The sequence below is a fragment of the Anser anser genome, assembly GCF_964211835.1.
Source record: "Anser anser genome assembly, chromosome: 2".
Taxonomy (NCBI): domain Eukaryota; kingdom Metazoa; phylum Chordata; class Aves; order Anseriformes; family Anatidae; genus Anser; species Anser anser.
Genome location: NC_139721.1, coordinates 34,931,333 through 34,955,956, shown reverse-complemented (window position 1 = coordinate 34,955,956; position 24,624 = coordinate 34,931,333). Strand labels below are relative to the sequence as shown.

Below are 24,624 nucleotides of genomic sequence, written 5' to 3'. Positions count from 1 at the left end.
TTTTCCTTAGTACTAAAGTGAATAAAACAGCAAAGCAGGACAATGAAATAATCTCAGCCCACAGAGATGTAAACAATAGGAACCATACTAATCCCTTTCATTAATCAAGCACAGAGGGGGAAAAAATAAATTGAAGCTGTGCTCTCACATTAAAAAATGATAATTCTTAGAAGATGGTTTACTGTAAAAGTTCAAAGACATTTTATACTTTTTATTAAAAATTTTAACAAAATTGTAACTAAAAGTAATCAACAGTCTATTGCTTCTGCATTTCTGACTGACACAAGAAATGCTTTTAATTAAAATCTTTCCAAGTCACTGACAATGTTAGAAGCAGATATCAGATCGCTCTGAGACTTGTCGAAAAGACTTTACCCCATCACACAATAAATGACTTTCTGAATTAACAGAAAAGACAACACATTTGCAGGCAAAGAAAATTCCACTTCTTCCTGATTATCTAAACAAGCAGATAACATTTCAAATATGAAGCAGTCTTCTTATGGGAAAAAGAAAACAAACTCCTCATTAAAAAATGCCCTTTGCTAAGCACTTTCACATACATTGGAAAAGTGACCAGCCTACTAATGTCATTATGCAACCCTTATGTACATATACAAGTTGATTTTTTTTTTTTAATACAGTGGAGAGTGATAAGATACAGTCAATGATATAATCAGTGTCAAGACTCAGGGAAAGATCTTATGCAGATTCCCAAACAGGAAAAAAAAATTAATCAAGAAATCAAGTCACTCTGTAAAACAACTAGGATATGAAAGATTTGGATTAGTCACTTAGTTTCATATACTGTCTCTAACTGTAATCCCAGACTGATGTTTCCCAGAAAGCTAAAGCATCTTTCCCCTACAAATACACCTAAATATTTTCACATTGTTTCATTTGGTACAAAAAGTTCTCTGAGCTGACATCTTGACGCAAATGACTTGAAAAAAGATAAAGCCATTCATATGGAAAAGTACACCCAAACAAGGTATATTTCATCATCCTACAGAATGGCTTTTAAAGAGTCCATAAAATAACATTAACAAATAAATGAATTTGCAAACATGTTCTGAATTAATTTTTCTCAATTTTTGTCCATCATCTCAGTCTCGGCTTTGGCTTTCCTAATGGCAATGCAATGCATCTTGAATGCAGCTCTGAAATCTAAATAAAGTTAATTTATCAGTTAATTCAATATGCACACAGCCAATAGCCACCTTGTTCAATATAGATTGCTTAAGATATGGCTATTTGTAAAGTAAATGCATACTTGCTAAAAAAATTCAACAAGCACTGTGAGTAAAGTAACAAAGCTTACTTTCCTACAGATCTGTGTTATGTGGTTGATTGATTTTGGTCACATTAAAGCTCTTTCCATGGCTAAGACATTTATGAGATCACCCTTACCAATGCCAATTCCCTTGGGTCTAATGCCTTTTCTTCCTCAGTTCAGGTACTAATAAAGTCTCTCTCCTTTATTCAGCTTTCTGTTGTTATAAAGGTTTTTGAGACATTTACTCCTCCTCCCTTTGAGACATTTGCCAATTTTTATTGAAAAGAGCTAATAATGCAAAAGTAATAAGTGATGAAACCCTAAGACAGACAGACAGCATAATCATAATCATTGCTTTTAATGCAAAACAAGTTTAAACAGTGAACTTCTGAATTTCAAGTGGTCATTAAATCCTTTCTAAGTGAAGGGTATATCTTAGTATATAGGGAATGCATAATACCTTTCATCACATTTGTATTGTACTACCCACAACTCTCATAAGCTGATGAGAACAAAAATTACACTGAATCACAGCAAGCCTGAAATTCTGGGATTGCACAGGTAGGACATTGCCTTGCCTGGCAATTAAGAGCGATGTAGGATCTGTTACCTGCTCTGACCTAATTAACTCCTTACTAAAACTCTTGTCAAGACAAAGCAATTGTTCTTCAAAAAGTGCTAAACCTCACAAGTTAATGCTTAAGCTTCCCCCTAGGCTTTAACTCCATTAACTGGAGGTGTTAATTAGATCGAGCTAGGTAAATCAATCAGGATCACACCTTAAAAGCCTGGACTATGCAAGGCATAACCTTAATATATGGAGTCGATAGATTTATAAGCTTGCTTATTAGCATAACTGCCAAGCAAATATCCCACTAGGCTTGTAAACATCAGCACCTATAAGGTGCAACAATATAAACAGACTAAAGGTTTGCTGTAACAAAGAGAAGTGGGGACACTTACTAAGTTAATAGACACCAGTTAAGTACAACACACACACTTTTTCTGTAATTGGATACAGGCTACCATCTCCCAGCATTACGTAAACAATAAAGGCCTAGCTCTAATATCTCCAGATGAAACATTTAGCAAGACATCACCTAAAGCGGTTTCGGTTCCGAAGTCAGGATCACAGCTCCATAGGGATCAAGGTCCCCGCGCTCAGCATGCACGCAGTCCTGGCACGTCGTGCTGCACCTCGTTCCAGCTGTGAGCCGGCCTGGCGTTTGGCTGAGGGATCAGCTGCCCTGTATGCTTACCGCGCATAGGGGCAAAGGGGACTGCATGCAACAGGGTAGTGGCACGCACAGGGAACAGGTACTGAGGTTTAGCTGACAAACAGCAACTTGCGCATACCATGTGAACATGCTCTTTTCCTCTGGATTAAGCATAACTTTAAAACAAATTCATAGGGGAAAAAAAGGGCTGCGGTTTCTTGGACGTACAAAGAATATGAGTGAGTAGTTCTGGAGAGGGGCAGAGTAGGTGCTGCGTAGGCATAACCTATATTTTTCTTTTCCTGTGGCTTCAGATGCAAAGATTACAGAACAGGAGGATAGAAGATCATCCATAATGAACAGGCTACTTCGTTGATGACTGGAAGATGGATTTATTCATTTCATATATATATAAAAATCCAGATTACTTTATGCACCAAGACTCCTCCAGCTTTCTGACGCTGAGCATGTTTATTTGTGTTTATCACACAACTGGGAAATCCTGCTGCCCAAAATTTTAAGCAGACTAAAATACTGGGATTTTTCTAGAGCTATCTTGCTGGAAACAGTCCTTACATTCATACCCCTCTGAAGATGTTAAGCATGTGCCAAGTCTCCTATTTTAGGCTCATCTTTCATCCATCTCCCTTATAAGGGCAAAGTTTTCCAAGTTTAAATCAATCCAAAGCACTGATTATATATTAAAAACGTCATGCTACAACCTAATTAAATTATTGAACAATTATTTATTTTGCAAAAGCTAAGGGAAAATACTAGATGTAAATTATTTTTAAAAATACAAATAAAAAAAAAGGAACATCCCAATTTCAGTCTGTTGCAACCCGCAGTACAGTCTTTTTGAGTTTGAACCCAGAAATTAGTGCAGAGCTTAACAGATGTATACTCTAATAGTGATTTTCTATTTTTTTCCCCTCATGCAACAAGTAGTTCAAATACCTCACAGATTTTATAGAAGAAGAAATTTCAATAGAGTGCAGGAAAATTATGTCTTAATAGTTCTAAACTACATTTAAGGACAATTAGTATATACAATAATTTTCCTTCAAGTTTCCTTCAGTACTGAACGCATTAAACAAATGATATAGCACTATCCTAGCCCCCAACCAAAACAAACAAACAAACAAAAAAAAACATTTCTACAGGCTGGACTTCTCTTAGGTGATTAAAGGCAAGAGGCAAGAGACCCATTGTATGCACGGAGCTCCTAAGGAATGATGGCATAGCCAACAGCTGAATTCCAGTCTTATCAGAGACTTCAATGCTTTCCTGAAGACAATATACTCAACTTTTTCTATCTCCTGAATAATTCTTGCCTTGGCAAGTCATGGAACTTCAGCTCCAACCTCTTAAATACCTAGATTAGATTTGATAATGCTTGAAAATTGCCAGATTTTCTAACATTGGCTATAATTTCATGATTCTTAAGAAAGCATTAACTATAGTAATACTGAAACGAAACAGAGTAAGTAACAAAAAAAAAAGGAAAATGAGTTTTAAAAGACACGGTATTCACCATCTTGCTACTTCTCAGATTTAACACCATTTTATTCCATCAGCAGGAGGCACTTATTTACAATTCTGAGTTATAATCCAAAACCTAGCAGAGTTAGGTGACTTTGTTTGTTTTGGGGGATGGGGGAATTTGTTTTGTTTGTTTGTTCAATACTTTAGTCTACAAAGTTGTGGAAAAAACACCTTCAAAGCAAAATCCTCAAACACTAGCAATTTTCCATTCCTGCCTACGAGCTGAAATAACCTACCCTTATAGCTTCATCTTATTGAATACAAAGACATTGTTTGATGCTAAAAAAAAAAGTGCTTTAGTCAACTGAAAACAAAACAAGTATTCTGTTGTATTTTCAGTTTTGCCATATTTTTAATCATCAAACTTTGCTTGCCACCATTACAAGTCAACTGTTTAGTGTAGATGGGAAATCAACGTGGTATTCATACAATGCAAAAAATACTATGTGTTTTAAGGCAATAACTGAATGACAGTTATGTTAGCAAGCACTTGTAAAGATCATATCAAAGATGACAAACAAAAAGACTTAAATCTGAATAAACAGTAGAATGATAGGAATCTTGACATTTTTAGAACAATTAGGAATATTCATTTCCCAATCTACTTCCAAAATCCAAGTGTCATCTTCTAATTGACCCACTTTTCCATTTCTTATCTGTAGTGAATTCACCCTTTCATCATCTGTAGCCTTCTCTCCAAATAAATAAATCTACTTAACAATTTAATGCACTACTTCTATATGTATAACGTTGTTGTATCTTTTATTGATGAAAGTTTGAGTTAGGATGCTGAGAGTTTTCAGGAATGGCACTTCCTCTGTATGTGAATGTAAATGGGAGAGCCGTAAATCCTTAGACTGCATCCATCACACTTTAGTATCCCAGCATGGTGGGAGGGGGAGGATTTGAATAAATTCCAGATTCCTTCTCACATTAAAAGTTAATTTGAAAGTTAATTTTGGAATCACTATGTATTTCCTCAGACCTCACTATTGTCTAGTAAGCCTGCAGAACATGAAGAAATTTTGCCACATATCTCAAAAGCAGAAAAATGCACATTTCTGGTTTGTTCTCAGTTCTTTGCAGGACTAGCTTCCACCTCTGGAAAGGAATGTGAAGGTAAGTTTGTTACAAGGGGTTGCCATTGCTCATCACTAATACTTAATACATTTGCTTTACAGTTGAGTCTTCATGAAAATTAAAACCATCAGTCTTTCTCGATAAGAAATTAATCCTGCTAGAATTAAGCAACTTTTTCTTGTGAAGAAGTGAGGAATGCACAATAGGTATCCCATGTACACACAGCATAATTATGATATTCTGTTCAGGCTTGCTTGAAAACATATAGGTTTTGACATCTTTCCATTTACATTTTTGCACCAAAAGACGTGGTTTCAAACATGGAACTGCATAATAGCTACTTAAGAGTCTACATGGGGAGACGGGAGTTTAACCACAATCTCTAGCATACAACCATGGTGTCCTCAATGAGACGAAATTCCTTTCAGCAGCACTGAACTATCTGCCTTATCCTCTGGCATCATGGTTAAGGAACTGATCCTTAACGCACCTAGATAGAACAGGTCACTACATAATAAAGTTTCCAAATGATGCACACTGCTTAGTAGAGGGACCAGAGGTTGAGAAAGAAGCTAAGTTATGCTTTCATCCCTAACAGCAGCCCCAAGAGATACACTGGCAGTCGTTGTATTTCCATAGATGACTTTTCCTTCAGACAGCAAAATAGTGTAGGACCTTCCATAAATATCCAAGGTACTACACACGTATTTAATTTAGGAAAACGTCACTTCAATTTTTTTTTCATATAATTAAAGTCAAAATGAAATTTGTAAGAAACACAAGGATCCTAATATTTCAATGAAATTAATTGCTAATCCAGAAATCTTTCTCTTGTCTCCAATGCCAATTCTGCCCCACCCACACTTCACTGAAAACTTCGAAAAACAAGCCAAATGGGCAAGAAAGTCTCACAGCCTCTTCTCACAGTAAGAACACTTGAGCTTGGCATACATTAAATGCACTTTATGACAAACATTCCATTATGTAAACTTCCATGAATAATTTCCTTCTATTTAAATTAAAAATTCAAATTGAAATAAGGCTGCATACCACAAGGGATGTTTTATTCAGTATAACAAAATTAATTCATGTTAAATGTCAGCCAATTTAACCAACCAGAACCTAGATTCTGAATAGATAGATTCAATCAATTTTGAATAAAAATGCAATCAGACAGTACTTGTGATGGAAGCCAGACACCCCTACCGAGCACCCTAACAAATACGGAGTAGTCTTCTTAATAAAGAGATTTATAGGTTTAGAAGTAGTATTTTTTGCATGGGTGGACATGACATAGCAGCACTGCAAGTGTATAAAATCTTTTAAAAACAAAACTACTGACATCTACTATCAGCTATGCTGCATGCCAAGTTGTTCCAGCAACACTTTGCCATTTAAGACATAATATTTTCATACTCCAGCCATACAGATCCCAGAGGCTCAAACCCACATTTCCTGATTTCTACAACAAAGAGTGTCATTAACTACCAGCATCATCAGGAATGCAGTAGTACAGTAACCATACTTAAATGAACCTTTCATCTAGTTTGAGAAAAACAAAAGTATGGTGAGACTGGTATGACAAGTTAATCAACTTCTAAGCTATTAACCATTAGCTTCAAACAAGACAGCTCAACTAGTAAGCAAAGTCTTACACGTACAGAACCTGTGCTGAACTCAAGTTAATATGAGTATTAAATATTCAGTTTAGTCTCTGTATTCTGATTCTTGACTTCAGTTTAGTCTGCTTATTCTAATTCACTACTTTCTTTTGTTTTTATTTGATTCATGTATCAAACAATGCATAATTTGATAAGATTTAGCTGCTAAACTAAAGTCTCAAAGGAGGTTTTCCTTGCTACACAACTCTATCATTGGATTCTTACTAAAAGCACAGATTCAAGATATATTTTACAAATATATTGCTGCTTCAAAAATCTGTGCTATTTGTTCAGAGTTATGATTTTTCTAGGTCTTATCTTTTTTTTTCCTGCAACTTTTGACTGTTGACTTTTATTAAAACAATAATATATTAAAATGTTTTTCTATACTTAGACTCGGTCGAGTCTTACAGCTCTTGGTAATCTTATGACTTTTAATTCCTTACATTCCTGTATGCAATTTTGCTATGCCACAGTCGGTCTATTCACAACAGAAGCCAAGATCTTTACATACAGACCCTCTAACTATGCCTCTTGCTCTTACATCCTCTGCCATCTTAGTATGTTCTGCTAAAACAATACTACTGCTTGTGTTATTTTTACTTTAGCTTGTCCTTACCTTTCCTTTTTCGTAAGGTACATACCTTGAACAATGTGCAGAGATGAGGGACACATCTATGTAAACAAGCAAGTTCCTTAAGCTTCTTATGTAACACACACAAAAGTTGTCCAGTATTAAAACAAAAGTAAAAAAAAACCACACACAACAACACGGAGCTGTTGAAGAATATCATTCCTGTTTCACCTGGCTGGGTGCAATGTAACCTAGGGGAGTCCAGAAATGTCTTCCAGGAACCCCACAGGCAGCTTGCCTGGAACAGAACTTCACTTGCAACTCCGCTTTGACAACCAGCACTACTTCTCCTTGCATACCCCGGCAGGCTGTGGTACCGCCATCGATTTTTTGAGACACAAGTACACTGAGCTTCTAGAGATCACAGGTTAAATATTACAGATAATCCTCTTGTAGTTATCTCTAATTTGTTCACATAAATGTTGATTGTATTGGCCAGGCTGGTGGCATAAAAATGCTTGCTCTTCCACTGCTCGACTGTGGAGCCCTGAGAGCAGTTCAGCCAGAAAATTAAGAGTTCTTGACCAGTAACACAGCGTCGGTTAATTCCTTTACCTGTAGTTCCTTCTGTTTTGTTTACCAGTTGCACTCACATGAATGGCTGCATCTGTAAAATCCACAGCCTTCAGGAACAATACTTTACTTAAAAATTATATGAAGAATCATTTATCTGAGTTACCTTTCTCAGAAAACTTGATTTTTTAAAAACATATTTTTAAATTAAAACTGGAAATTTCTATAGTCTTCAATGGGACTCTTCTCATTATGTTGCTTTTTACCTGTTTGATTCTTAGACAACTGAGGAAGAGCCCCAGAAGTCAAGCCACAATAAATCTCTGAAGGTGCTTGCTATATGAGATTAACACAGTTCTAATCATGTCCTGATTAAGTCCACATACACTGAAGAAATCAGCTTCCATTGTAAAGTTATCAAGTGTATTTGCCTTTTACAATTATAATAAACTTTTTTTTCCCAAGAAGGGGGTAGAGGGAAGAAGGATGGAAACTATGATGAAAGACACAAGACAGGAAACAAAGGACAAAAATTTGTGGGAGAATCGCAATTTGTTAGTTCCAATGTTCACAGAACAAGCTATTTTTGTTAAACAACTTTGAGAACAACTGAAATAAAGACTCTACTTAGAATTAAAACCTAATTAATTTAAAATTAAAGAACTGCAAGCCACACAAAATGGCAGCCTCTGCCTTGCAAAGTTTACAATATAAATGCTGATCCTCTGGGAAAGTTAATGGCACACCCTGCAGGGATTTCCTATTATTCTCAAGATTACTGTCTGCAGGGTGGTGAGAATCTGGTTGGAATTTCTGTAGATTTGGAAAACACTACAATTTTCTAATACATGTCATAATTCTTTGATCAACATTTAAGTATATAATACTTAATTACACTAGAATTAATACCTCTAAATAGGAACAAATGCCTAAAACCAATGCATACATCACAGAACCTGTGATAATGCAAAGTCCTGTGATTTCAAGACCTGCTTTTTTTTTTAAAAAAAAGGAATTTCTGGCAAACAAATGTATTGAAATTACTGAAGTTGAATTTGGCCCAGCGTGAGCCAGGCCATTGAGGTGAAACTGTCAGGCATACCCAAAAACATCAAATCACAGAGTCTTTTCAACAGTCTCAATGTCAAACAGAAACAACAAGAAAGAAATAAAACAAAGACCTATTGAGGTCAATGGGACATTTCAAATAGCACTGCTATGTACTTTACAATGGAACTTGTTAGTAACCCTTATACTTCAACTGCCTAACTCCTTTCATCATAAAGGATCTTGAAACCTTTTCAAGCAGAAGTGCTTACACCTCAATGGTTTCCAGTATACCTTTGATATTCAGTAGAGGAAATCCCCATGGGCTATATAACTGTTTTCATTTTGTCCCATGAAATTCCTTTCACTTTTGGATGATGTATAAGCTGTTAAAGTCAAATTTTCCTCGTCTCTTGCATTCCTGCAAAATTTTTGGCTGCTTACCATAGTCATAACCAGTGGTTATAAAGCCGAGCTCACTTCACCACCAAAGCAGCAATGGAATTGTCAGAATCACTTTAACTAGTCAGCAGAAAACTTTTTCCTCCTGTGTCCTCTCATTTACCTTCCAAAGTCATTACGCAGGCCAGAAGATCCCTTACCGCCAACCGTGACACTGTGATCCTAAAAAAACAGGTTCAATACCTAGCTACAGCAGCTAATGTTCCACAAGTGGGTAACAAAGAGAATCATTTTCAAGTCTTGGACAAGGGAAAAGACCAGTCATGACCAGTATTTTTCCTGACCATCCAAACAACTTAAAAACCTAAAACCAAACTAACCATCCTACCAAAATCTGATGGCCCTGACAGTTTTGTATCTCAGTCAAATACTCCAAGATGTTAGTACCGCAGTACAAAATTACAGCTTATTGTTTCCTACTAATTAAACCCAGGAAGGCTCCTGCACAAGTTATGAAAGAACACAATTTAGTTTACACACTCAAGACACTGAAACATGGGAAACAGTGGCTTGACAGTCATCAGTGCTGCTTTGGATATTCTACCACATCATGCAAATATATTTTGATTGATTTTTTTTTAGTTACATAATACCATTCTTTCATTAAGTTTCTCTTCTTCACTATGAGGAAAAACAATATGCAGATATTCCCCCCCCCCCAAAAAAAAGGTAAATAAGCAAACAAGTACAAACAGGCCAAGACCATTATAGCAACTTTCAAATGAAAAAAAATACTCTCATTGCGAAAGAAAGGTTTCTCTTCTTCTGGTAATATGTTATTTTTTCCTCAAGTGTTGAATACTTTTTCAGTATTAATGAGGAAATGAAGCTTTGGTCTAAGAAACCTTGAATTCTGAATTCTCTTTTGATTTGTTTCCCCTCACACCACCACCCCATTTCAGAATAAAAACAAAGGTTTACACTACAGAGCTTACAAAATGGCAGTACACCAGAGTGACATGCAACATGTGTCCCTCCTGTTCCTCAAAAGCAAGGCTTCCATAGCTTCACCACCACCCTTTGAATGAAGAACAACATCTTGCTAATTTTACTTGGTGCCCTTAGTTCTTGGATTGGAAGGAAAAAGAAAAAAAATCAATTGGCAAGCATCCCTCTTCTAATCTCTCCATACCATTCATGAGTTTATCAATCTCTATCCTATCTCTTCTGGCAATAGGACAGACAACTATTTCTTCTTCAGACAGAAGAGTTCTATTTTCAGACCCAAAAGAACAGTTGATCATGCTTAGTGAAGTAAGACGAGTATAAGGTGGGAATCATCTATGGTCCTCATCCACAGCTGGCAGGTTTCAACTGATTCTAGCTCAAGAAGTCTCAGAGCCAAGTTGTTACCTAACCACGGAGGCAATTTCAAAGAGATCAATGTGTAATACTGCCTGAAACTTTTTTCTTGCTGCTTTTAATAGCATGGAGTTAACAATCATCACAACCTCACCCCCAAATGGTAAAAATTTTACACTGAAATCACTGTGACACTCTCACAAAATCATACAGTGCATAAGGCTGGAAGGGATCACTGGAGGTCATCTGGTAAAACCTCCCTAATTAATCAGGGGCAGAGAGATGGCTGCACAGGACCATGTCCAAATGGATCTTGATTATCTCCAAGAATATCTCCACAACCTCTCTGGGCAAACTTTCAAGGCAATGACCACAGTTCTATCTAGCTTTTCATCTATGATGAGCCCAGCCAAACACTATTTGGTCATTCCTGCCCTGCTACTCCTCACAACATGAAAGATTCATCCAACTTTGGGACTGTACATGCCTCAAAGCCACTTGAAAGGAACAGGCTTTCCACAGCATCCTGATCACAGTCACAAGACTCTCCTTCAAGCAAACCTTCTTCCCTACTCTATTTATACTCACATAATCTAACAACAGGCTAGAGCTTAGTGGCTCTGTATTGTGTGGATGAAGCATTTACACCTTTTAAACAAGGATGTAAAGAAGATAGCTGCTATCTGCTCTTCTATGCAAATTTAGAAGGGAAATGAGTACCTGTTATATTTCGTGGTATGTACATTACCAAGAATAGATGAACAAGACTGAGTAGCTCAGTAAATCACTTGCAGAATATCAAAGAAAACTGTGAGATCTTCCCATACGATATCTGTGATATCTCAACAAGAACTTCCAGATAGCTTGAGGAAGTCCTGGCTACAGCAAACAGAGACATAGCCTCAACAAACAAGATGCTGGAGTCTGCATAGACTTCTCAAAGAAGTCTGTTCAGTTCTATCCAAAGAAAAATCAATAAGCCTAGAACAGCTGACTGTTCTGTGAGGCAAACCAGTTCAGTCCTGTGCTCCATCAACACTTCCTATGCAGTAACAAGAAAGCAGAGTAGGCTTCTCAAAGTAAAGAATCTTTGACAAGCAGATTTCTTCAAAGGATGCCTAAGTGAAGAAGTCTAAGAGGAAAAAGCCACTTTTTTTTTAAACTATAAATTGGTGAGATACAGGAAGAATAAAACTACCTTGGTAGAAGACTTCAGACGTGCACTGGACAGCAAGCAGCCTTGGTAGAAGAAAATGACGTCTTTACCACAAAGTACCAATACATCAACATTAACACCACAGAAACAGTCACACTTTGATTCACTCAGCAAAGATGAAGGATGCAGTACTGGCTCCAAGGTATGTAATCCTCCAGCTTTAACAACCTCACAGAAGTGATGTAATTTTGACACAGAAGGTGTGCCTGCTTAGAGAAATCCTCATGAAATCTCTTATCCCCCCTGTTTAGCCAGCTCTGCTAAAGCAAATAATGCTGTGCCACACCTGGAAATCTTTGATCTTTCATGCTTCAGGGAGACAGAGTAACCACCAGCCCAGGCAGATGGATGAAGTGGGTCAGAGCGTTTCTTCATAGCACGTAGATTCTTTCAGTCAACAGAGCTCCTGTCTCCTGGAGCTGCCTCTTGCAGTACATGACAGAGCCTACTTCAAAGCAGGAGTCGGCTACTGAGACAGCACCTCAGAGTCACACCAACTCTTCGTAAACTCTCCACAAAGAGTATTTTTAGGCAGGTATCACAAACTTCTCAGAAAGCATCACAGACTTACCACAGTCTCCGTCGAGAGTTTAGGAGAGCTGGAATGCTAGAAGACAGGCCATCCGATCGACTGTCAAACAGCGAGAGGCATCTCAAAGACCAAACACATCGGTTGTAACTACGCCACTACTTTTGGGCTGCCCCAAGGCCGCCCACAAGACCAGGCCTGCTCTCCATGCTAACGATAAGAAGTCAGGTGCAGCCAGAGAGCACACACACAACCTCAGGCAGCCTAGCACTGGCTTGGCACGGCAAGACAGACAGAATGCGGGCAGCTCATAAGACAGCGGTACGCCAGGAAAGGGGAGTCTGCAGGGCAAACTGTACCTAGGGGCATTCTCAGGCCCAAGTACCTACTGATTGCCATCAAACGCAGACCTGGGTACCAAGAAACAAAACTGAAATAAAGCCCAGTGATTTATATCTTGTGTTAAAAACCAAAGAGCTTAACTAGAACTTACCTAGCAAAACAACTCCTCGCTGCCTTCAGGGTGACGAGGAGAGCGTGGCTCTCTGTGACAGAGACAGCCGATGCTGCTTCATCTTGCTATACCTTTGTAGGAAGACGAAGCACACACGCCAGCTCTGCACGGTGCTGGTATCCTGCGTGCACGCCTCCAGTGAGCAGCCTGGGTGCACACCCTGCGTGCCAGGTTTCAGCACAACGCAAACACGACGAAATCATTACGTAACAAGAAATTGCCTTCAACAAAAACCAAAGCCAAAAGCCACGAGATTCAGCAGGACTGTTAATGTCACAGAAACAGCACTGCAGTTAGGCCAAAAATATCTTTTTATTCATCGCTGTTATTTTCAAGTATTTATAGTCTTCAAATAAGTACATGTAAGAAACCATCAACCGAAACCTAAAATCAACTCAAGTTTCATTCAACCACTTTTCAGCCTGAACACGAGAATAAATTTTACAATATTAACATTTTTTTCAGTTAGTGTTTGTGACTGTACTTCTATAATAACTAAGCTGATATATCCATAAAAATCAGTTACAAAGCTGGACTTGCTCACATTTCATGAGGACTGACTCAAGAACAAATTTTTAGCAAGATTAATTTCCAACTCAGGAAATACACCAATACACCTATTTAACAAAGCATATGATACTGTGTTAAATACTATGTAAATGTTTTCTAAAAAAAGCACATGTATTTAATCACTGTTCTGAATATCAGGGCCCATGAAAAGTTAATATGTAGAAATGTATTTATTATCGTTTTTAAATGATTCCACATGCACTCAAGTGTAATAACTTAAGTTTTCCAACACAGCAGATCAAATATGGAAAAAAAGAGAAAATGCAATAATAGTGGAAGATTTATCTAAGAAGAAAATCACGACAGTTAGCATTATGATTTTTATAGCACTAACACTTAAAATGCGTGTTCCTGCTGTGGCCAAAAGAGTTATATGATAGACTAATAAATAAATATTAAAAGGCAGCAGTTTCCAAGTGGTGGTCCAAAAGGCCGTGGTTGGCACATGGTCCTATTTACAATATTTTCCCTGTAAGTCTCTATTAGAAGCACATGGTGGTCTTGAATAGATTGAAGGATAAGAGCTGCTCCATTGCTAAAAACAATCTGGAACCCCCTGGGTCATTTTAAGTTAAATATATATATATATATATAAAATCAAACTGTTAACTTCTTCTTCCATACTTATTTCAATATCTGTTAAAGGTCCTACAGAAATGGTATCACTCTCGAAACTAGTAATTATTTAATAGTGTTTTCAAACATATCCAAACAATTTTGGCAGAGGGGATGTTTTTGGAGCCATGTTACTTATTTGTAGTCTGAATGGCTCACACTTCTTCTCATACTATTCATTTATATGAGCCTTTTTCACACCTGAAAAACAAATGCAGGGTTTTTCAATACCTAAAAGCCCTCTCATTAATTGGGTTTCTAAGCCAAATAAAAGACGTGTTTTGAACATCATCACCCAGACAACATTTTGTTTAAATACCTCTTTAGGAAAAACATTCTATCAACATTTAAAATTATAGTTCCAACAACTCAGTGGAATTCTATACCAGAACTTACTACCATAGATAAACAAATCAAAAGTATTTCTTCATTCCTCAGACAACTACACTGAAGTGAGAATGTGAAGTAAGTAATTTTTCAGAAATGGGCCGGCCTTTATTTATCAAGTGACATGCAAGCACAGGATCCAAGCAGGAATTTATCCCTTAGCTTGAACCAAACCAAAAGCACATGGGTAATTGTTGCCCGTTGCTGAAACTCAGAAACCACCCAAATCTATACTGCACCATGTATTTTTATGCTCACCTTGCACACTAGCCTTCCAAGGTAGACATAATGCTCATTTGGATGTGGCATGGACCTATACCCTAGGGAACACGTAAATCTTCTGAATCACACCATGTTAAATTGTCCAACTACAGAAGCAGTAAAACAAGAATGCCTAAAATTCAGCATTCTCCACTAAAATTTCACACTGAAAGTCTACCGATGGCTAAAGTGGTGAGAATCCTAAGTCTTTTCTCCTAACAAGTTTTGAGCAGTGTGCAACAGAGGAGAGAGGGCCACTCCTTCTGGCCAAGCTCTGTACAAACAGAGCTTGTACAAAATCAACCCGTCCAGTTGGCTGGTCATCTTCAGCTGGTCCAGGAACACAACCTCTGGCATGATGTCAGCTGAAATCCCTTTCTTACCAAAGAACTAAACTTTTCAAGAAGACCAAAAGTTACTAGAAATTGGTCACACCTCCTCTTCACCAATGAATTTGAGATGATGAGAGGACTGGAGTACCTCTCCTATGAAAACAGGCTGAGGGATTTGGGGTTTTCCAGCCTGGAGAAGAGAAGGCTCAAAGGCTCCGGGGTGACCTTATTGCAGCTTTTCAATACTTAAAGGCTGCTTATAGAAAAGAGGGAAACTTTTTTACATGGGCAGATAATGATAGGACAAGAGGTAATGGTTTTAAGCTAAAAGAGAGAAGATTTAGAGTAGATGTTAGGAAGAAATTCTTCACTCAGAGAGTGGTGAGACTGACACAGGTTGCCCAGAGAAGCTGTGGATACCCCATCCCTGGAGGTGTTCAAGGTGTTCAAGGCCAGGCTGGATGGGGCTTTGGGCAACCTGGTCTGGTGGGAGGTGGCCCTGCCCATGGCAGGGGGGTTGCGATGAGGGAATCTTTAAGGTTCCTTCCAATCCAAGCCATTCTATGATGAAGGGGTACATTGATCGCCTTAGGACTACTGAGGGGCAAAAATGCCTTGCTTGCAGCCCTATGTGCAGCCCCAGCCAGGATGTATAGTCTCAGACATTAAGGCAAGCTTGTTGCAAAGATACTTTCAGGGGCTATCAGGAGAGCACACCATTCATATAATCTTACCCACCCCCGATGGGTTTAGGAGATTTCCAATCACTAACAACTTCACTATTGTTTTTGTTGTTGAACTTACTATGGTTTCATAGTAACTATATCCTAGCAATAATTCATTAGTCTAAAACTGAGCTTCTAGTCAGTTTTCCTAGTACCTATTGACTTTTTCATTCTGTCTGATAACAAGCCAACACGTTTTGACAAGACACACCCATACGATTGACAATAACCGGGTACATACATATGTTTCAGATGGTGTTTTGTCCAGAATAGTAAGATTTACATCATATTGTGAAAATCTGATTTTCTTTTCTAAGTTGGTTGTATTTTAGGCTCACCTTTTTTGTTTTTCATAACCTGGATATCATGTGTCGTTTTACTACATATAAAATGCTGTGGCTGTGCTGCCCATTGCCCTGTATGACCAACATGATCAATAATTATACCAAGACAGAGGCAAAACCCTTGCATGTCCAGTCTACCCTGAAACAAAAACACACACAAAAGTTTTCTTATTCTTTTTCCTAGCAAGTTTGAGAATGTGTTTATTTTAGGTTAAATGATTATTTTCTTTCTGTAATAGCAACTTTTTCAAACTTGCTTAAAATGTTTGCTGTAACAATCTCTGCAGGTTGCCAAATGCTTCCAGGGTACAAAGTCACAAGTTCTGTGGAATGCTGGTCTGTGTACTCTGCCACTGCCAGCACACCTTCCCCAAGTAACACATACGACCTACGAACACCATCTATAGCTTGGAAGCTAGATGTCTGTCTGTGCTTTTCAGTTTGTTAACAGAATACACTTTACCATGCACACCATTTTTTCCTGGGTTCCCTATAACCACGGCAAGTGCAAAGCCAGCGTGTCCCTTCTGTGCAACAAAAAAAGATTTAAAAGATAATCCAGGAAGAAAAGTCACAGGATTTGTGCAGAATTAAAGGCAGAACAGGATTTCCCTACTCCAAAATATAGTGAAACGGTATGTCAGCAATCCTTTTACCTTATCATATTTCACAAAAATGACGATTGCTAAAGGATGGATTTGTTTTTTCATACATTCTTCCAAAGTGGGATTTTTCTACATATTACACTCCTATTAATTTATTCTATTAGTAAACAAGTATGTAATGGTAGTGTAGTGATTTAATTTGTTACACAAATGCAATTGATTTCAGTTCTTGAAGCAAGTGTCCTTGCAAACTAGGATTTCAAATAACAGCTGGAAACATTCAGGTTCATCTTATGTGTTAAAATATTAATACAACATAGATAAAATATAGATGACCAAGATTACAGGCTGAGCATTCCTACAAAACTTAAATCATGCTTCACAACATTCTGAAAAATCCAAAATCAGGGAACACGGCCTCCTGGCAAATGAGCCCTCTTCTAGGGCAACATATCAAACATGCGGCAAAGCCTGAAACGTACACAGGGGCAACTGGCAGATTGCTAAATCTCAATGCTCGAGATCAATATCTTTGCACAATCAACATGACCTAGGGAACTAAGGGCAGAACTGGTATACAGACAGCATTCAGTTTCATAGTGGTTCAGAAAAACAAGCACTTCCCTGGTTTCTTTAAAAAAAAAAAAGCTATTTGCTGATGCACAGTTTGTGTTCCAGAAGTGTTGTAAAGTTTTGTGTAGAAATGTATGAAGTAGAGTTTCTAAACTAACAAATCATTGCTGCATCCATTTTTAGGAACCTTTGTAGTAAAGAATTAAAAAAAAAAAGTGTATCACTATTTCAAAACAAAAAGCATTTCTCTAGTGCTTCTATTAGCACAGCAGAGAACACGTCTCCAAAAGGAAAGGGGGGGGGGGGAGGGGACGGACATAAGTCAGTATGCAAAAATAAATAAAAAGCTCACACAAAATGAGATAGCACAAGACACATCAGAAACCTGGACAACTGGACCAGCTGCTACAGCAGTCTGACTTAATATTCTAATAAGATGACATGATTTTGTGAAATCTCCTGTGAAATGACTCCTGTGAAATCACAGTACAAAACATGCTTTTGAGTTCTCTAAACAGCTAATTCCATATAGAAAATTGAAGTAGTTAAAGATCATTTTCAGATTTTTCTTTCTGGCTTATCTTAGTATAGCTAATGAGCCTTTTTAGGAAACACATGTATAAGCAACATGAAGAAAGAACTACACAAACAAGTTTTAGAAATATTTCACCTTGCAGTCATTCAGAATACAAAAATCACAGATTACTTTACAAAAGTCACACCTAAAAAGCTCTTGCGTATATATTGAAGGTGCTCTTGGAATTGATTACTTTTTCTAGCTTCCTCATTAATCTCAACAGGAATGAAAAGCCTTGATTGGCTGATAAGTTGTTCCCTCCCTCCTCTCCCCCTGACAGTACATTATTTTCACACCATAAAGAAATCCTATAAAATTTATTTCATAAAAAAATAATTAAATTTAAAAAAAATAAAAAAGACATATGTCAGTAGATCTGATCAAATCATCAACATTTTTAAACACTAACACACTTACAATTTATAATAAAATACTCTTTATACCTAATTCATACAAAGCAGTTAAAAAAACATAATTCAGCTGCAAAAGGAGCATCCTGAGCTCTCACCTCTAGAACCCTTATTCATTAATGGTTTCTGCAAAAAAAATACAAAAGTAATAGTAACTTATGAAATAATAGTAATAAAAAACACTACAAAACAAACTAGCAGCTTGATCACACGTGGAAGTCATTTGTACAGTCCACCACCTTGTACTCACCTAAATGTGAAAGTTTCAAAAAATAAAATAAAAACAGTGAGTATTCAAGACTGTAGCTTTGAACACAGTTTTAATATGAAAAGAAAGTAGTATAGCTCAGAAGTACTTCTGACAGTAAGCAGGTACTTCCCACCCCATCAGTTTGAATATACACCTGGTTTGGATGAGCTCTTTCCCTCTGTGTCACTGACTTCTACCCAAGAATTAAAATAAACAGGTCATATCCATCAAAAATACAAAAACGTGTAACTATAGCTTAAACTGAAAACTGGTAAATTTGTATTGATTTACATAAGTAGGTCTTGTCTTTTACCCTGCAAAGAAATTAAGTGTTCTAATCATCAATACAAGGTAGATAATTCTCAAATTTGCACGTACCAAATACAGCAAATGGAAAGAAAGGAGATGTAGTAAAACCTGTTCCAACGTGCTGTACATCAGAAATATGACTCTCCTATTTCATAGGAGCCAAACTAAAACATACAACGAAAAGCTAGTTAAGAACAAAGTAGAACAGAAAACATAAAGCTTACATGTACCATAGCATTGAAAAAACTCATTAAAATACATTTTTGTAGTTGAAAAATGTCAAAAAAAAGATCATTTTTTAAAGTTTCTGCTTTTGAGCACACACGCACAGGCCCTTCACAACTGTCCTTGGATCTTAAATTAAACATACCTTCCCTATATATCATTAAATTGGCTGTATCAGACAAAAATGTTTGGCTAAAGCAAGGTAACTAATCTAAACATCCATAATTCAGCAGAAAATGTTAGAATGTATGAAAATAAATGGATTTGTGAGTACTAATAGTTTACCATGAGGATTATAAACCTTATGTATGTATGGTAGTCTTGTGAAGTTACAGAGCCAAAGGACGACAGCACAACAAAAAAAATCCAGCAAAAAGTAACTTCAAAGAAAACTACATGCACAAAAAATACTTGTATAGCTCTCCCTTTGTGCCCAGCCCATCCAAGGCTGGCTTTGCTTACCAAGTTCTGTTGCACTATTTGTAGGATGACAAGTAATTATTTGCGCACAACTTTTAGGAGCAAGCACGGACATAATATACAGCTAAGTAAAGCAAATTAAAGCCAGCTGAAGCCTGCACTGATACTCTCCAAAGCCTTCATGATGTGGAAAGCTTTTCGCAAAAATTCCAGCTAATTTACAACAGCAGAGGAATCATCCCCGGATGGTTGGACAGATTTTCCTCTGCTATTGGTTATATTGCATTCCTGGTGACAAAAGTTGTTGACATTAATGTTGAATTGTAGAGCTGGCACTGGAATAAAAACTGTCTTGCATATACTTCCAACATTTTTTCACTATTGAGAACACTTGAATGACCCAAGAACTCTGTTTAAAGGTTTAAGTACAAGACAAATTTCATAACACATGTTTGAGGAAATAAGTCTTCTACCTTGCCTTATATAAGCTTGATGTTTTATTGGCTTTTCATGGGTGTAGGCCAGTGATAGTTCATCACTGCCTTTGGAATTGCCCACCCATTTCTTCTTTACTTTCCAGTTACATAGGAAGTGTCTAAACTCCAGACCCAGTTCTTTCAGGACTCATTTTCTCTGAAGGTTGTTCTCTAATGGGGCAAGCCAGCACATGTGGCCAGCTGCTGTATTAAGAGACTGGATTGGTATCTGAAAACCGATCAACATCTACATCACCATTGAATGGAATAATTGAAATTACTGCACTATCATTCATCAATAGGCCCACAATCAACTCCAAACATCGCTAACATTGTGTTCAAGAACAAGAACTGGGCTTTAAAAACTCAGTTGTTTTCCTAACAGGGTTGTCACTGCTGTAAGACGTGACTTGGAAAGCTCATGAGGTGCAACTGAGTACTTACTCAGCTGGAAGTAATAGAGTGATACTTTCACAAGAGCATTAAAAACCAAGCGTGCAAATGATGTAACACCAGTAGATAGAAAATGGACATGAAAACAAAACGAAGAGGGGAGGAATAAAAACACATTTCTGTGAAAAGTAAAATTTTTAAAAAAATCTTTGGAGTAACAACTCTTTTGCCCAGAAATAATGATGCATATTTTAGTAACATCCATTTGTACATTACACTTGGGAGACAGCTAAACACTCATTTAATTTGTAGAATAGCACTGAACGCAGAAGTCCAATCTTTCCGCTTCTGCCAGAGTTTATGACAATTTATTTACTTAGTTATTTAAGTCAAGAGAGGGCTGGACTTTTACTTGTTCTATTAACCATATCCTGAGATATACAGGAAGCACAAACAATTCTCATAATTATACTTAATTCCACAGATGTTTGTCTATACTAACACAAGCATGGAAATTCACAACTACATAAGTCACCAATTTAGATCTTGATTTGAGAAATCTGGGAGCAGAATCCTTAGAATATATTTACACATGAAAAATAAGAGTATATCTTCTAGCTAAAATAAAGAGTATATTTTCTAGCTATTAATGATGTAAACTGTGCAACAGATACTTATGCCCTTCTTTAAGGCTTTAATATTTTAAAATATGCTCTTAAAGGATAGTTATAAAAATATCTACTATTGTATTTGCAGTCAAATGTACAAATTAATGTATTTACAACTAAGAAGCCATAACAGTGTCTTTGCCAAAGATTTGTCACTTGAGTAGAATAAACAAGTATCTGAAGTTTTTAAAAGGCTTTTGCAGTTCAAATTTTTCATTTTGTTGCCCTTTCACAGCCATATATTTCTTTCACTTATTTCCATGACTAAGGTATTTTTTAGGATTAACATAATTCTGCATTTGGTAAAGGGAAGTGAGAGAAGAATTTTAATAAAACTAAAAATCTGAATGATAAGAGGTATGCACATAGTATTACCAAATTTGTAAATATGAGATAAATTAGGTCCTGTTCTTTTTGATGGTTTCTGTTACCGAAGGGAAAACAAAGAATGAGCACACTCCATTTGGTTTCTTAAACGCACAAAAATGAGAAGTATCTGAAGTGCAATTCAAGTTGGTGCTCAGTTGAAAACTGAGGATGAATATTTTTGAAAAAGAGAAGTGCTAACATTTCAAACCATTATTTGAAAGCTCTTAGGGGAGAAGTTGAGGGACAGAAGGATGGGATTACAGCAACTATGTTATACACATAGTCTTGTAAAGAACAGTGGAGCAGAAACAAGTATATGTGTGGGGGTGGTACATTATGTAAAAGGAAATACATAAATGAGTCAACAATTATATTTATTGTTTTAAAAATACCCATGAAATTTTGTTCCAGCATGCTGAGCAGCTTATAGAGGATTCCCACACTATCTTGTTGCTGTAACCACCAGTCTTTTTTCCTACCATTTTGTTTTCTCCATAATCCGTGCTGTCAACACACTGGAGGGAATGGATGCCATCCAGAGGGACCCGAACAGGCTTGAGAGGTGGGCCTGTGTGAACCTCACGAAGTTCAACAAGGCCAAGTGCAAGGTCATGCATCTGGGCTGGGGGAATCCCAAGCACAAATGCAGGCTGGATGGACAATGGATTGAGAGCAGCTCTGAGGAGAACCACCTGGGGGTCTTGGTGGATGAGAAGCTCAACATGAGCCGGCAATATGTGCTTGCAGACCAGAAAGCCAACCATGTCCTAAGCTGCATCAAAAGAAGCATGTCGAGCAGGTCAAGGGACTCTCTCTTCTCCCTCCCTACTCTGCTCTTGTGACACCCCACCTGGAGTACTGTGGAGGGACTCTTTGTCAGGGGGGTGTAGTGATAGGACAAGGGGGAATGGCTTTAAACTAAAAAAAAAAAAAAAAAGGTAGATTTAGATTAGGTGCAAGGAGGAAGTTTTTCCACTCAGAGGGTGGTGAGGCACTGGCACAGGCTGCCCAGAGAAGCTGTGGATGCCCCATCCCTGGAGGTGTTCAAGGCCAGGCTGGATGGGGCTTTGGGCAGCCTGGCCTGGTGGGAGGTATCCCTGCCCATGGCAGGGGTAGGAACTAGAGGATCTTTAAGGTCTTTTCCAACCCAAACAATTCTGTGATTCTATGAACACAATCTTATTTATAAGAAAGCCATAAACATGTTAGAGCAAAAACTATGGTATTCAGTTTCTGTTGCATTCCCCTTATTTTCCCACCATAACAGAGCAGGGAGAAGGGAGGGCACTTTTGCAGCTGCATAACACAATTTCAGATTAACAGCAAGCAGATTTTCCAAAATACAGCATTCAAAATACACTAACCAAGCAAAACCAGTTCCTTTGCAAGAATATTCTATCTTCAAGAATCTTGCTAGAAAAGATTCGAAATGAATCTTTGAGTGAACACTAGAACATCAACCCAAGATAACCCACTTAACTGTCCTAGTCCTTACTACAGATGTTTAAATTCCTGACTTGAATCAGACAAGTTGGCAATTTTGCAATCCAGGTCCCTGTCAACACAGGAAAATGCCATAATACTGGCTATTCATTATTTCTGTACCTCTCTTTCACCCACACAGTCTGTGAAAAAATTCTGAAACTTTACTCTCATCCTCATAGATAACAAGCACGTACCAGATATCTCACAATTTGGGAGAAAAGTAAAATGAAAACCTGGCTTTGCCCTACCCTGCTTAACTTCTGACACAGGTTAAAGTCTTAAGAAAATTTTCTTACCATTCACTCCCATTTCCCCAGATACACTTATGAAAAGGGGTTGACAGCTGGTGTGAATGCATACCAAGAGTTAAGAGACCATTGAAGGAACCTGTTATGTTTAGTCACTCCTTGGGAGATGCTTCCCAGATGCGTTTGGAAACCAAATGGCACAAGGGCCAAACCCAAGAGAGAACTCAAGCTTCAGTATTACCTTACTTGTTTGTCAAGGATTTAGAGACTGCCATAAAACAATGCGTATCATCAGAAACTAGCTAAGTCTCTGCAAAAATTTAAATTATACACTTGATTATGGATAGACAGGATTCTGTCTGCTCCTTAAAGCAGCATCACAAAAGTTCTTAAAGGCCACCAGAATAAGGCAATGAAATGAAAAATACAGCAGTAAGCTCCTCAGGTGTTCAAAAGCATCTCTATCAGAATAAGATGCTTTTAACTCCTTTTACTATAAAGCCTGAAGAATGGTCAGACCTTTTTAGGTCATCTTCTAGGTAAGCTTTTACTTTCTGCACAGAAATTTAAATTATATTTTGTGGTAAAAAAAATAATCTACTGAAGTATAAATGTGGATAAAAGAAAGACAATTAAGCTTCATCTGCAAAAAAATATTAAAGCTGCCAATATAAAGCACACACATGAAAAATTAAGCCTATAAAAATATATAATGAAAGACATCTGGCACAAATGTCAGCCTTTGCATGCTTGTTTTGTCAGCTGTCAAATCATGATAATATACGATGGTAAAAGGCATGCTGACAGCAACATTCTTAGTATTTTAAAGAACAATCAAAAAATACATGCAGCTGTAAGAAAAATATCTGCATGACTACCAAACTAACTGAACAGGGCTCGTGGTCCTCAGATAAATATTAACACTTGACTCTCAAACAGAAGTCTTTGCAGGACAGGTCCCAAACTATTTCCTCCCCACACAAACCTTTTTGGAAAAGTTACATGGAATTCTAAGCAATTACACACACAATCCTTTATACAGATATTGTAGGTAAATACTGTTCCTAGGCAGCAAATGGAATAGGGTTGAGCAACGCCATCCATTACATACTTACCTTTGTCAATAAAAAAAGCCTTTTAAGAAAAAAATAAATCTTCCTAATAACTGATTTTATCTCTCCTCCCCCCCAATTATTTTGGTATTGTTACACTAATTTAATAAGCCAAAGGCTTCCTCAATGTAGAACACGAGTTTGAGATACGCTTTATACTCGTGCATATGAAACAGTAAAAATGGAAAAAACACACTCAGGATATAGTCCCATTACGGTCCTCCTACAGTCTGCCCAGACCAACAACAAAGAATTAGAAGGAAAATGAAACCAT

The 24,624-nt window shown here is 37.4% G+C and overlaps 1 protein-coding gene and 1 long non-coding RNA gene across 8 annotated transcripts in view; one reads left to right on the top strand and one right to left on the bottom strand.

The window, feature by feature from the left end:
• The window catches only part of NCOA2 (nuclear receptor coactivator 2), a 198,610-nt gene that overhangs the window by 147,331 nt on the left and 26,655 nt on the right, over positions 1–24,624 (bottom strand). The gene's annotated exons all lie outside the window — the stretch shown is intronic.
• On the top strand, positions 1,178–22,713 carry LOC310894261. The gene is made up of 2 exons (XR_014579727.1): positions 1,178–2,593; positions 2,808–22,713. It is a non-coding gene; the product is annotated as an uncharacterized lncRNA (long non-coding RNA).